The sequence below is a fragment of the Microcebus murinus genome, chromosome 28, assembly GCF_040939455.1.
Source record: "Microcebus murinus isolate Inina chromosome 28, M.murinus_Inina_mat1.0, whole genome shotgun sequence".
Lineage (NCBI taxonomy): Eukaryota > Metazoa > Chordata > Mammalia > Primates > Cheirogaleidae > Microcebus > Microcebus murinus.
Genome location: NC_134131.1, coordinates 17,430,070 through 17,444,947, shown reverse-complemented (window position 1 = coordinate 17,444,947; position 14,878 = coordinate 17,430,070). Strand labels below are relative to the sequence as shown.

Here is a 14,878-nt window from a genome sequence, read left to right as displayed (position 1 = left end):
TGGGGGACTGGCCCTGTGCTTGCCAACACTTCCTGCAGGGACCCAGAGCTGGGAGGTGGCATCTCTCAGCCCTGGGTCGGGCAGAGCCCCAGCGGGCCATGCCCACAACCTCTCTCAGCACCGGTCCCCCAGAAGGCTCCTTGGGGACCAGGATTCTCTTGCGGTGACTCTCTAAGGTCTGGCCCCTGGATGGAGGGGCACCAGGAGTAGAGGAGCAGGAAGGGGAAGGGGGTGGCCATGCGAGGGGACACTTTGAGGCCAAGTCCCAGCTTCAGCCTGATCCTCCTGGGAACCCCGCTCTGAGACAAGGAGCCGGGCTTCGCATTCCCACAGCAGCCAGTCGTGGGCTGAGGACACCTGGGGCGTTGGGAACTCCCTGGCTTCTCCTTGGTTTAACATCTAGAGCTGCTTGCGAATCGGGCCGCCACACACACCCGAGCGCAGGTGTCTTCCGCACAGACTGCGGTCCTCGCTCTTCTGAACCTCGCTAGCTCGCCACCCACCCACCCATGGGTGAACCTGGTCAGGGTACTTTCTCTCGGGGGCAGACTCTTTTCCGGGCGGGCTACCGGTGTCTCTGTTTGCTCGTTTCTTTCTTCCATTTCGGGAAAGGCTTCCTTGCTGGGTGTGGAAATCTCCTATGCCTTCCCTCGCCTATTCTGTCAGCTTTAAAATTCTCTTTCAGTTGCCACCCTCACAGATGGATTAGGAAACTCTTTCCGGTGCACTCATTAGTGAAATGACCTCAAGGAAGCTGGAATCCAATATCTAATGGCCGATTTTTAGCGAGTCCACACGCCAGGGTGGTTGGGGTCCAATGCAGCCCCGGCCAGGCCCAGGCCCCTTGGACTGGGCCACAGGAGGACACAGAGGAGGGTCCCGGCCCCCACGAAGCGGTGCCGGCAGTTCTCCACGGGCTTGGGCGTTTTCCAGAGGTAGGAGATGGAGGGGACTGATTTCTTCAGCGCCCCACAAACCACGCCACCCCACCCCACCCATGGGACACATCCCCAGAGAGAGACGCCCCATACACTGGCTGTGCCCCAGCCCTGGCCCGGGGGAATAGGCGGCAGCCCACCCACAGGGCGAGGGGGGGCGCAGCTGAAAGGGGTTGTGGGGGAGGGCGGCCCCTGGCTGGGGTCAAAGGGCGAGCGCCCCGCGCGAGCGCGCGTGCGCAGTCAGCGTCAGCGGCGGCGACGCGCCGGGGGTGGGCAGCGGGTAGGTGAAGGAGGCCGGGCGAGGAGACGAGGGGGGCTGGGAGGGCTCCACCTTGGCGAGTCCAGCCGTGGAGGCGCATCTTGTGTGAGTGAGTGTGAGTGTGTGTGTGTGTGTGTATAGAGAGACAGCCCCCCGCCCCGCCCCGCCCATCACCCCCGTCCCTGGGAGCCCGCGGGACCCGGCCGGCGAACTCAACAGGCCCGGCCCGGCGCGGGGCCTGGGGCGGGAGGCGGCGGCGGCGGCGGCGGCGGCGGCGGCGGCGGCGGCGGCGGCGGCGGGGGGAAAGCGCAGAGAGGCTCGGCTTCTTGAGTGGGGCAGGGGCGGCCTCCGCCGCCGTCTAGGGCCACACCACCCTGAACGCCCCCGATCTCGTCTGGTCTCGGAAGCTAAGCAGGGTGGGGCCCGGTTAGGACTTGGATGGGAGACCGCCTGGGAATACCGGGTGCCTCAGGCTGCTTCTTTTTTTTTTTTTTTTTTTTGCCTCTTGTTCTGTCCCCTTTCTGGGAGCGCGGCGGCGGCCCGGTGTGGGGGTGACCCCAACCCTCAGCGCCCGCCGCGGTGCCTGGCGCCCCAGCCCGCACCGTGGGGCCTCCTCTTGTCCCAAGCCGAGACACCGCCGCCACGCGGCAGCATGCGTGGCATCTGGACTGTCAGGTCTCAGACCAAAGGTCTGCTCTGTGGGAACCGACACGCTGGAGGAAACCTTGAGAGTCTGAGAGGGGAGGGAGTTCCAGAAGAAGGCCAGGATGTCATTTTGAGGGAGTATGTGACCAGAACTCGTCCCGTTGCTTTTGGGGGTTCTATGGGCTCCACGCAGGAATCTTTGGTGGTGGCACCTGATGTTGGGGGATCCGGAGTCACACCCAGACCTGCTCCACAGGCCTCCTTTTACTTTTCTCTTCGGATTCATTATTTTTAAAAAGTGTCTCTTACCTCTATTATTGCATTTTCTTTCCTCTCTCTTTTCAAGCAGATGATGGGAGTACAAGTATTCAGGTGACATGTATTGCCCGTGCCCCCCTCCCCCCTGTGTTCTCATTCATATACCTCTCATGTTGTTCCAGCGTATTGTGGGGGTACCAGTGTTAAGGTCGGGTACGTTGCCCTCTCCAAGCCTCCCCCCTGGGGTCAGAGCTTCAAGTGCGCCCATCCCCCAGTCGGTGCGCACCCACCCCATGCCTAATGGATGTGGATGCCCCTCCCCTCCCCCCACCCGCCCGACACCCACCCGATGAAGGTGATTCCTCTCCGTCCACTTAGGTGTCCATCCGTTCGTTCCAATTTGCTGGTGAGCGCGCTCACGTGGTGCTCGTGTGTCCATTCTTGGGATACTTGGCTTACTGGAACGGGTTCCAGCTCTGGCCAGGAGAACACGAGAGGTGCCCTCTCACCGCTGCTCCTCACAGCCGAATGGCACTCCGTGGTGTCCACGCGCCACATTTTATTCATGCACTCCTGGATGGATGGGCACTCGGGTCGCTTCCACGTCTTTGCGATTGTGAATTGTGCCCTAACTGTAACCCTAACCCTTACCCAGCCCGTCTCCTCTGCCCCTGCCTGACGCACTCCTCCCCGGCCAGGCCCGTCACTGTCCTGGGCCCCCGCCTGACCGGCTCCTCCCCGCCCGGCCTGTCACCGTCCTCTGCCCCTGCCTGACATGCTCCTTCCCGCCCGGCCTCTCACCGTCCTCGGCCCCTGCCTGACCGGCTCCTCCGTCGCCTGGGCCTTCCAAGGGCTTGGTGTGGACGCTGCTTCCAGGAAGCCCTCCAGAAACCCGGCAGCAGGGTGGCCGCAGCAGTCTCCAGCAGCCGTCCCTAAGTCGAGTGCGGGGGACGTGCCCCCGCTGTGCCGCGGGGGCCCAGCCTGGTGTCTTCCCTGAGGCCCTGCGGCTGCAGGCTGCTGCCGCTCCCCGCAAGGGGAGAGCCAAGGGGAGAGCCAAGGGGAGAGCCGCGGAGGTGGGGACCGCCTCCTGATGGGGACGTACGTACACGCAGCTCTCCAAGGCGGATCCCGGGGCTCTCTGTCCTGCCCGAAGGCCCAGCGGGCCTGCGGGTCCTTAGAGTGGCAAAAACATCCGAAAGCTGAGACTGAGGGTCCGGTGGGTGTCTGCACTTTTGTGCTGGGCACCCCAGGGAGGCCCGGGGGCTGGCTGGACAACGTGGTCTGCTGGGCGGGGGGCTTGGAGGAGCAACTGATGCCCTTTGCACCTTGGGTAGCAAGAGTCTGAGGTGTCTCTGAGCCCTGTGCCATGTCCGGGGGGGGGAGGTGCGGGGGGGGAGGAGGAGGAGGAGGAGGTGGGAAGGGCCGGGGCCTGCAGTCCTGTTCCCGGGGTGGCACGGCAAGTGGCTTCTTCCACAGGCTGCTTGGCCTGGGCTCCCTGCACCTGGGCCTTTGGGGGACTGGCCCTGTGCTTGCCAACACTTCCTGCAGGGACCCAGAGCTGGGAGGTGGCATCTCTCAGCCCTGGGTCGGGCAGAGCCCCAGCGGGCCATGCCCACAACCTCTCTCAGCACCGGTCCCCCAGAAGGCTCCTTTGGGACCAGGATTCTCTTGCGGTGACTCTCTAAGGTCTGGCCCCTGGATGGAGGGGCACCAGGAGTAGAGGAGCAGGAAGGGGAAGGGGGTGGCCATGCGAGGGGACACTTTGAGGCCAAGTCCCAGCTTCAGCCTGATCCTCCTGGGAACCCCGCTCTGAGACTGGAGCCGGGCTTCGCATTCCCACAGCAGCCAGTCGTGGGCTGAGGACACCTGGGGCGTTGGGAACTCCCTGGCTTCTCCTTGGTTTAACATCTAGAGCTGCTTGCGAATCGGGCCGCCACACACACCCGAGCGCAGGTGTCTTCCGCACAGACTGCGGTCCTCGCTCTTCTGAACCTCGCTAGCTCGCCACCCACCCACCCATGGGTGAACCTGGTCAGGGTACTTTCTCTCGGGGGCAGACTCTTTTCCGGGCGGGCTACCGGTGTCTCTGTTTGCTCGTTTCTTTCTTCCATTTCGGGAAAGGCTTCCTTGCTGGGTGTGGAAATCTCCTATGCCTTCCCTCGCCTATTCTGTCAGCTTTAAAATTCTCTTTCAGTTGCCACCCTCACAGATGGATTAGGAAACTCTTTCCGGTGCACTCATTAGTGAAATGACCTCAAGGAAGCTGGAATCCAATATCTAATGGCCGATTTTTAGCGAGTCCACACGCCAGGGTGGTTGGGGTCCAATGCAGCCCCGGCCAGGCCCAGGCCCCTTGGACTGGGCCACAGGAGGACACAGAGGAGGGTCCCGGCCCCCACGAAGCGGTGCCGGCAGTTCTCCACGGGCTTGGGCGTTTTCCAGAGGTAGGAGATGGAGGGGACTGATTTCTTCAGCGCCCCACAAACCACGCCACCCCACCCCACCCATGGGACACATCCCCAGAGAGAGACGCCCCATACACTGGCTGTGCCCCAGCCCTGGCCCGGGGGAATAGGCGGCAGCCCACCCACAGGGCGAGGGGGGGCGCAGCTGAAAGGGGTTGTGGGGGAGGGCGGCCCCTGGCTGGGGTCAAAGGGCGAGCGCCCCGCGCGAGCGCGCGTGCGCAGTCAGCGTCAGCGGCGGCGACGCGCCGGGGGTGGGCAGCGGGTAGGTGAAGGAGGCCGGGCGAGGAGACGAGGGGGGCTGGGAGGGCTCCACCTTGGCGAGTCCAGCCGTGGAGGCGCATCTTGTGTGAGTGAGTGTGAGTGTGTGTGTGTGTGTATAGAGAGACAGCCCCCCGCCCCGCCCCGCCCATCACCCCCGTCCCTGGGAGCCCGCGGGACCCGGCCGGCGAACTCAACAGGCCCGGCCCGGCGCGGGGCCTGGGGCGGGAGGCGGCGGCGGCGGCGGCGGCGGCGGCGGCGGCGGCGGCGGCGGCGGCGGGGGGAAAGCGCAGAGAGGCTCGGCTTCTTGAGTGGGGCAGGGGCGGCCTCCGCCGCCGTCTAGGGCCACACCACCCTGAACGCCCCCGATCTCGTCTGGTCTCGGAAGCTAAGCAGGGTGGGGCCCGGTTAGGACTTGGATGGGAGACCGCCTGGGAATACCGGGTGCCTCAGGCTGCTTCTTTTTTTTTTTTTTTTTTTTGCCTCTTGTTCTGTCCCCTTTCTGGGAGCGCGGCGGCGGCCCGGTGTGGGGGTGACCCCAACCCTCAGCGCCCGCCGCGGTGCCTGGCGCCCCAGCCCGCACCGTGGGGCCTCCTCTTGTCCCAAGCCGAGACACCGCCGCCACGCGGCAGCATGCGTGGCATCTGGACTGTCAGGTCTCAGACCAAAGGTCTGCTCTGTGGGAACCGACACGCTGGAGGAAACCTTGAGAGTCTGAGAGGGGAGGGAGTTCCAGAAGAAGGCCAGGATGTCATTTTGAGGGAGTATGTGACCAGAACTCGTCCCGTTGCTTTTGGGGGTTCTATGGGCTCCACGCAGGAATCTTTGGTGGTGGCACCTGATGTTGGGGGATCCGGAGTCACACCCAGACCTGCTCCACAGGCCTCCTTTTACTTTTCTCTTCGGATTCATTATTTTTAAAAAGTGTCTCTTACCTCTATTATTGCATTTTCTTTCCTCTCTCTTTTCAAGCAGATGATGGGAGTACAAGTATTCAGGTGACATGTATTGCCCGTGCCCCCCTCCCCCCTGTGTTCTCATTCATATACCTCTCATGTTGTTCCAGCGTATTGTGGGGGTACCAGTGTTAAGGTCGGGTACGTTGCCCTCTCCAAGCCTCCCCCCTGGGGTCAGAGCTTCAAGTGCGCCCATCCCCCAGTCGGTGCGCACCCACCCCATTCCTAATGGATGTGGATGCCCATCCCCTCCCCCCACCCGCCCGACACCCACCCGATGAAGGTGATTCCTCTCCGTCCACTTAGGTGTCCATCCGTTCGTTCCAATTTGCTGGTGAGCGCGCTCACGTGGTGCTCGTGTGTCCATTCTTGGGATACTTGGCTTACTGGAACAGGTTCCAGCTCTGGCCAGGAGAACACGAGAGGTGCCCTCTCACCGCTGCTCCTCACAGCCGAATGGCACTCCGTGGTGTCCACGCGCCACATTTTATTCATGCACTCCTGGATGGATGGGCACTCGGGTCGCTTCCACGTCTTTGCGATTGTGAATTGTGCCCTAACTGTAACCCTAACCCTTACCCAGCCCGTCTCCTCTGCCCCTGCCTGACGCACTCCTCCCCGGCCAGGCCCGTCACTGTCCTGGGCCCCCGCCTGACCGGCTCCTCCCCGCCCGGCCTGTCACCGTCCTCTGCCCCTGCCTGACATGCTCCTTCCCGCCCGGCCTCTCACCGTCCTCGGCCCCTGCCTGACCGGCTCCTCCGTCGCCTGGGCCTTCCAAGGGCTTGGTGTGGACGCTGCTTCCAGGAAGCCCTCCAGAAACCCGGCAGCAGGGTGGCCGCAGCAGTCTCCAGCAGCCGTCCCTAAGTCGAGTGCGGGGGACGTGCCCCCGCTGTGCCGCGGGGGCCCAGCCTGGTGTCTTCCCTGAGGCCCTGCGGCTGCAGGCTGCTGCCGCTCCCCGCAAGGGGAGAGCCAAGGGGAGAGCCGCGGAGGTGGGGACCGCCTCCTGATGGGGACGTACGTACACGCAGCTCTCCAAGGCGGATCCCGGGGCTCTCTGTCCTGCCCGAAGGCCCAGCGGGCCTGCGGGTCCTTAGAGTGGCAAAAACATCCGAAAGCTGAGACTGAGGGTCCGGTGGGTGTCTGCACTTTTGTGCTGGGCACCCCAGGGAGGCCCGGGGGCTGGCTGGACAACGTGGTCTGCTGGGCGGGGGGCTTGGAGGAGCAACTGATGCCCTTTGCACCTTGGGTAGCAAGAGTCTGAGGTGTCTCTGAGCCCTGTGCCATGTCCGGGGGGGGGAGGTGCGGGGGGGGGAGGAGGAGGAGGAGGAGGTGGGAAGGGCCGGGGCCTGCAGTCCTGTTCCCGGGGTGGCACGGCAAGTGGCTTCTTCCACAGGCTGCTTGGCCTGGGCTCCCTGCACCTGGGCCTTTGGGGGACTGGCCCTGTGCTTGCCAACACTTCCTGCAGGGACCCAGAGCTGGGAGGTGGCATCTCTCAGCCCTGGGTCGGGCAGAGCCCCAGCGGGCCATGCCCACAACCTCTCTCAGCACCGGTCCCCCAGAAGGCTCCTTGGGGACCAGGATTCTCTTGCGGTGACTCTCTAAGGTCTGGCCCCTGGATGGAGGGGCACCAGGAGTAGAGGAGCAGGAAGGGGAAGGGGGTGGCCATGCGAGGGGACACTTTGAGGCCAAGTCCCAGCTTCAGCCTGATCCTCCTGGGAACCCCGCTCTGAGACAAGGAGCCGGGCTTCGCATTCCCACAGCAGCCAGTCGTGGGCTGAGGACACCTGGGGCGTTGGGAACTCCCTGGCTTCTCCTTGGTTTAACATCTAGAGCTGCTTGCGAATCGGGCCGCCACACACACCCGAGCGCAGGTGTCTTCCGCACAGACTGCGGTCCTCGCTCTTCTGAACCTCGCTAGCTCGCCACCCACCCACCCATGGGTGAACCTGGTCAGGGTACTTTCTCTCGGGGGCAGACTCTTTTCCGGGCGGGCTACCGGTGTCTCTGTTTGCTCGTTTCTTTCTTCCATTTCGGGAAAGGCTTCCTTGCTGGGTGTGGAAATCTCCTATGCCTTCCCTCGCCTATTCTGTCAGCTTTAAAATTCTCTTTCAGTTGCCACCCTCACAGATGGATTAGGAAACTCTTTCCGGTGCACTCATTAGTGAAATGACCTCAAGGAAGCTGGAATCCAATATCTAATGGCCGATTTTTAGCGAGTCCACACGCCAGGGTGGTTGGGGTCCAATGCAGCCCCGGCCAGGCCCAGGCCCCTTGGACTGGGCCACAGGAGGACACAGAGGAGGGTCCCGGCCCCCACGAAGTGGTGCCGGCAGTTCTCCACGGGCTTGGGCGTTTTCCAGAGGTAGGAGATGGAGGGGACTGATTTCTTCAGCGCCCCACAAACCACGCCACCCCACCCCACCCATGGGACACATCCCCAGAGAGAGACGCCCCATACACTGGCTGTGCCCCAGCCCTGGCCCGGGGGAATAGGCGGCAGCCCACCCACAGGGCGAGGGGGGGCGCAGCTGAAAGGGGTTGTGGGGGAGGGCGGCCCCTGGCTGGGGTCAAAGGGCGAGCGCCCCGCGCGAGCGCGCGTGCGCAGTCAGCGTCAGCGGCGGCGACGCGCCGGGGGTGGGCAGCGGGTAGGTGAAGGAGGCCGGGCGAGGAGACGAGGGGGGCTGGGAGGGCTCCACCTTGGCGAGTCCAGCCGTGGAGGCGCATCTTGTGTGAGTGAGTGTGAGTGTGTGTGTGTGTGTGTATAGAGAGACAGCCCCCCGCCCCGCCCCGCCCATCACCCCCGTCCCTGGGAGCCCGCGGGACCCGGCCGGCGAACTCAACAGGCCCGGCCCGGCGCGGGGCCTGGGGCGGGAGGCGGCGGCGGCGGCGGCGGCGGCGGCGGCGGCGGGGGGAAAGCGCAGAGAGGCTCGGCTTCTTGAGTGGGGCAGGGGCGGCCTCCGCCGCCGTCTAGGGCCACACCACCCTGAACGCCCCCGATCTCGTCTGGTCTCGGAAGCTAAGCAGGGTGGGGCCCGGTTAGGACTTGGATGGGAGACCGCCTGGGAATACCGGGTGCCTCAGGCTGCTTCTTTTTTTTTTTTTTTTTTTTGCCTCTTGTTCTGTCCCCTTTCTGGGAGCGCGGCGGCGGCCCGGTGTGGGGGTGACCCCAACCCTCAGCGCCCGCCGCGGTGCCTGGCGCCCCAGCCCGCACCGTGGGGCCTCCTCTTGTCCCAAGCCGAGACACCGCCGCCACGCGGCAGCATGCGTGGCATCTGGACTGTCAGGTCTCAGACCAAAGGTCTGCTCTGTGGGAACCGACACGCTGGAGGAAACCTTGAGAGTCTGAGAGGGGAGGGAGTTCCAGAAGAAGGCCAGGATGTCATTTTGAGGGAGTATGTGACCAGAACTCGTCCCGTTGCTTTTGGGGGTTCTATGGGCTCCACGCAGGAATCTTTGGTGGTGGCACCTGATGTTGGGGGATCCGGAGTCACACCCAGACCTGCTCCACAGGCCTCCTTTTACTTTTCTCTTCGGATTCATTATTTTTAAAAAGTGTCTCTTACCTCTATTATTGCATTTTCTTTCCTCTCTCTTTTCAAGCAGATGATGGGAGTACAAGTATTCAGGTGACATGTATTGCCCGTGCCCCCCTCCCCCCTGTGTTCTCATTCATATACCTCTCATGTTGTTCCAGCGTATTGTGGGGGTACCAGTGTTAAGGTCGGGTACGTTGCCCTCTCCAAGCCTCCCCCCTGGGGTCAGAGCTTCAAGTGCGCCCATCCCCCAGTCGGTGCGCACCCACCCCATTCCTAATGGATGTGGATGCCCATCCCCTCCCCCCACCCGCCCGACACCCACCCGATGAAGGTGATTCCTCTCCGTCCACTTAGGTGTCCATCCGTTCGTTCCAATTTGCTGGTGAGCGCGCTCACGTGGTGCTCGTGTGTCCATTCTTGGGATACTTGGCTTACTGGAACAGGTTCCAGCTCTGGCCAGGAGAACACGAGAGGTGCCCTCTCACCGCTGCTCCTCACAGCCGAATGGCACTCCGTGGTGTCCACGCGCCACATTTTATTCATGCACTCCTGGATGGATGGGCACTCGGGTCGCTTCCACGTCTTTGCGATTGTGAATTGTGCCCTAACTGTAACCCTAACCCTTACCCAGCCCGTCTCCTCTGCCCCTGCCTGACGCACTCCTCCCCGGCCAGGCCCGTCACTGTCCTGGGCCCCCGCCTGACCGGCTCCTCCCCGCCCGGCCTGTCACCGTCCTCTGCCCCTGCCTGACATGCTCCTTCCCGCCCGGCCTCTCACCGTCCTCGGCCCCTGCCTGACCGGCTCCTCCGTCGCCTGGGCCTTCCAAGGGCTTGGTGTGGACGCTGCTTCCAGGAAGCCCTCCAGAAACCCGGCAGCAGGGTGGCCGCAGCAGTCTCCAGCAGCCGTCCCTAAGTCGAGTGCGGGGGACGTGCCCCCGCTGTGCCGCGGGGGCCCAGCCTGGTGTCTTCCCTGAGGCCCTGCGGCTGCAGGCTGCTGCCGCTCCCCGCAAGGGGAGAGCCAAGGGGAGAGCCGCGGAGGTGGGGACCGCCTCCTGATGGGGACGTACGTACACGCAGCTCTCCAAGGCGGATCCCGGGGCTCTCTGTCCTGCCCGAAGGCCCAGCGGGCCTGCGGGTCCTTAGAGTGGCAAAAACATCCGAAAGCTGAGACTGAGGGTCCGGTGGGTGTCTGCACTTTTGTGCTGGGCACCCCAGGGAGGCCCGGGGGCTGGCTGGACAACGTGGTCTGCTGGGCGGGGGGCTTGGAGGAGCAACTGATGCCCTTTGCACCTTGGGTAGCAAGAGTCTGAGGTGTCTCTGAGCCCTGTGCCATGTCGGGGGGGGGGAGGTGCGGGGGGGGGAGGAGGAGGAGGAGGAGGTGGGAAGGGCCGGGGCCTGCAGTCCTGTTCCCGGGGTGGCACGGCAAGTGGCTTCTTCCACAGGCTGCTTGGCCTGGGCTCCCTGCACCTGGGCCTTTGGGGGACTGGCCCTGTGCTTGCCAACACTTCCTGCAGGGACCCAGAGCTGGGAGGTGGCATCTCTCAGCCCTGGGTCGGGCAGAGCCCCAGCGGGCCATGCCCACAACCTCTCTCAGCACCGGTCCCCCAGAAGGCTCCTTGGGGACCAGGATTCTCTTGCGGTGACTCTCTAAGGTCTGGCCCCTGGATGGAGGGGCACCAGGAGTAGAGGAGCAGGAAGGGGAAGGGGGTGGCCATGCGAGGGGACACTTTGAGGCCAAGTCCCAGCTTCAGCCTGATCCTCCTGGGAACCCCGCTCTGAGACAAGGAGCCGGGCTTCGCATTCCCACAGCAGCCAGTCGTGGGCTGAGGACACCTGGGGCGTTGGGAACTCCCTGGCTTCTCCTTGGTTTAACATCTAGAGCTGCTTGCGAATCGGGCCGCCACACACACCCGAGCGCAGGTGTCTTCCGCACAGACTGCGGTCCTCGCTCTTCTGAACCTCGCTAGCTCGCCACCCACCCACCCATGGGTGAACCTGGTCAGGGTACTTTCTCTCGGGGGCAGACTCTTTTCCGGGCGGGCTACCGGTGTCTCTGTTTGCTCGTTTCTTTCTTCCATTTCGGGAAAGGCTTCCTTGCTGGGTGTGGAAATCTCCTATGCCTTCCCTCGCCTATTCTGTCAGCTTTAAAATTCTCTTTCAGTTGCCACCCTCACAGATGGATTAGGAAACTCTTTCCGGTGCACTCATTAGTGAAATGACCTCAAGGAAGCTGGAATCCAATATCTAATGGCCGATTTTTAGCGAGTCCACACGCCAGGGTGGTTGGGGTCCAATGCAGCCCCGGCCAGGCCCAGGCCCCTTGGACTGGGCCACAGGAGGACACAGAGGAGGGTCCCGGCCCCCACGAAGCGGTGCCGGCAGTTCTCCACGGGCTTGGGCGTTTTCCAGAGGTAGGAGATGGAGGGGACTGATTTCTTCAGCGCCCCACAAACCACGCCACCCCACCCCACCCATGGGACACATCCCCAGAGAGAGACGCCCCATACACTGGCTGTGCCCCAGCCCTGGCCCGGGGGAATAGGCGGCAGCCCACCCACAGGGCGAGGGGGGGCGCAGCTGAAAGGGGTTGTGGGGGAGGGCGGCCCCTGGCTGGGGTCAAAGGGCGAGCGCCCCGCGCGAGCGCGCGTGCGCAGTCAGCGTCAGCGGCGGCGACGCGCCGGGGGTGGGCAGCGGGTAGGTGAAGGAGGCCGGGCGAGGAGACGAGGGGGGCTGGGAGGGCTCCACCTTGGCGAGTCCAGCCGTGGAGGCGCATCTTGTGTGAGTGAGTGTGAGTGTGTGTGTGTGTGTGTATAGAGAGACAGCCCCCCGCCCCGCCCCGCCCATCACCCCCGTCCCTGGGAGCCCGCGGGACCCGGCCGGCGAACTCAACAGGCCCGGCCCGGCGCGGGGCCTGGGGCGGGAGGCGGCGGCGGCGGCGGCGGCGGCGGCGGCGGGGGGAAAGCGCAGAGAGGCTCGGCTTCTTGAGTGGGGCAGGGGCGGCCTCCGCCGCCGTCTAGGGCCACACCACCCTGAACGCCCCCGATCTCGTCTGGTCTCGGAAGCTAAGCAGGGTGGGGCCCGGTTAGGACTTGGATGGGAGACCGCCTGGGAATACCGGGTGCCTCAGGCTGCTTCTTTTTTTTTTTTTTTTTTTTGCCTCTTGTTCTGTCCCCTTTCTGGGAGCGCGGCGGCGGCCCGGTGTGGGGGTGACCCCAACCCTCAGCGCCCGCCGCGGTGCCTGGCGCCCCAGCCCGCACCGTGGGGCCTCCTCTTGTCCCAAGCCGAGACACCGCCGCCACGCGGCAGCATGCGTGGCATCTGGACTGTCAGGTCTCAGACCAAAGGTCTGCTCTGTGGGAACCGACACGCTGGAGGAAACCTTGAGAGTCTGAGAGGGGAGGGAGTTCCAGAAGAAGGCCAGGATGTCATTTTGAGGGAGTATGTGACCAGAACTCGTCCCGTTGCTTTTGGGGGTTCTATGGGCTCCACGCAGGAATCTTTGGTGGTGGCACCTGATGTTGGGGGATCCGGAGTCACACCCAGACCTGCTCCACAGGCCTCCTTTTACTTTTCTCTTCGGATTCATTATTTTTAAAAAGTGTCTCTTACCTCTATTATTGCATTTTCTTTCCTCTCTCTTTTCAAGCAGATGATGGGAGTACAAGTATTCAGGTGACATGTATTGCCCGTGCCCCCCTCCCCCCTGTGTTCTCATTCATATACCTCTCATGTTGTTCCAGCGTATTGTGGGGGTACCAGTGTTAAGGTCGGGTACGTTGCCCTCTCCAAGCCTCCCCCCTGGGGTCAGAGCTTCAAGTGCGCCCATCCCCCAGTCGGTGCGCACCCACCCCATTCCTAATGGATGTGGATGCCCATCCCCTCCCCCCACCCGCCCGACACCCACCCGATGAAGGTGATTCCTCTCCGTCCACTTAGGTGTCCATCCGTTCGTTCCAATTTGCTGGTGAGCGCGCTCACGTGGTGCTCGTGTGTCCATTCTTGGGATACTTGGCTTACTGGAACAGGTTCCAGCTCTGGCCAGGAGAACACGAGAGGTGCCCTCTCACCGCTGCTCCTCACAGCCGAATGGCACTCCGTGGTGTCCACGCGCCACATTTTATTCATGCACTCCTGGATGGATGGGCACTCGGGTCGCTTCCACGTCTTTGCGATTGTGAATTGTGCCCTAACTGTAACCCTAACCCTTACCCAGCCCGTCTCCTCTGCCCCTGCCTGACGCACTCCTCCCCGGCCAGGCCCGTCACTGTCCTGGGCCCCCGCCTGACCGGCTCCTCCCCGCCCGGCCTGTCACCGTCCTCTGCCCCTGCCTGACATGCTCCTTCCCGCCCGGCCTCTCACCGTCCTCGGCCCCTGCCTGACCGGCTCCTCCGTCGCCTGGGCCTTCCAAGGGCTTGGTGTGGACGCTGCTTCCAGGAAGCCCTCCAGAAACCCGGCAGCAGGGTGGCCGCAGCAGTCTCCAGCAGCCGTCCCTAAGTCGAGTGCGGGGGACGTGCCCCCGCTGTGCCGCGGGGGCCCAGCCTGGTGTCTTCCCTGAGGCCCTGCGGCTGCAGGCTGCTGCCGCTCCCCGCAAGGGGAGAGCCAAGGGGAGAGCCGCGGAGGTGGGGACCGCCTCCTGATGGGGACGTACGTACACGCAGCTCTCCAAGGCGGATCCCGGGGCTCTCTGTCCTGCCCGAAGGCCCAGCGGGCCTGCGGGTCCTTAGAGTGGCAAAAACATCCGAAAGCTGAGACTGAGGGTCCGGTGGGTGTCTGCACTTTTGTGCTGGGCACCCCAGGGAGGCCCGGGGGCTGGCTGGACAACGTGGTCTGCTGGGCGGGGGGCTTGGAGGAGCAACTGATGCCCTTTGCACCTTGGGTAGCAAGAGTCTGAGGTGTCTCTGAGCCCTGTGCCATGTCGGGGGGGGGAGGTGCGGGGGGGGGAGGAGGAGGAGGAGGAGGTGGGAAGGGCCGGGGCCTGCAGTCCTGTTCCCGGGGTGGCACGGCAAGTGGCTTCTTCCACAGGCTGCTTGGCCTGGGCTCCCTGCACCTGGGCCTTTGGGGGACTGGCCCTGTGCTTGCCAACACTTCCTGCAAGGACCCAGAGCTGGGAGGTGGCATCTCTCAGCCCTGGGTCGGGCAGAGCCCCAGCGGGCCATGCCCACAACCTCTCTCAGCACCGGTCCCCCAGAAGGCTCCTTGGGGACCAGGATTCTCTTGCGGTGACTCTCTAAGGTCTGGCCCCTGGATGGAGGGGCACCAGGAGTAGAGGAGCAGGAAGGGGAAGGGGGTGGCCATGCGAGGGGACACTTTGAGGCCAAGTCCCAGCTTCAGCCTGATCCTCCTGGGAACCCCGCTCTGAGACAAGGAGCCGGGCTTCGCATTCCCACAGCAGCCAGTCGTGGGCTGAGGACACCTGGGGCGTTGGGAACTCCCTGGCTTCTCCTTGGTTTAACATCTAGAGCTGCTTGCGAATCGGGCCGCCACACACACCCGAGCGCAGGTGTCTTCCGCACAGACTGCGGTCCTCGCTCTTCTGAACCTCGCTAGCTCGCCACCCACCCACC

The 14,878-nt window shown here is 64.0% G+C and overlaps 4 pseudogenes; all 4 read left to right on the top strand.

Moving 5' to 3' along the window:
* The first annotated feature begins 1,553 nt into the window (after positions 1-1,553).
* Positions 1,554-1,672, top strand: LOC142865455 (uncharacterized; annotated as a pseudogene).
* A 3,488-nt stretch (positions 1,673-5,160) lies between these two features.
* On the top strand, positions 5,161-5,279 carry LOC142865454 (uncharacterized; annotated as a pseudogene).
* Positions 5,280-8,744: 3,465 nt separating this feature from the next.
* Positions 8,745-8,863, top strand: LOC142865452 (uncharacterized; annotated as a pseudogene).
* Positions 8,864-12,325: 3,462 nt separating this feature from the next.
* Positions 12,326-12,444, top strand: LOC142865451 (uncharacterized; annotated as a pseudogene).
* The last annotated feature ends 2,434 nt before the right edge of the window (positions 12,445-14,878 follow it).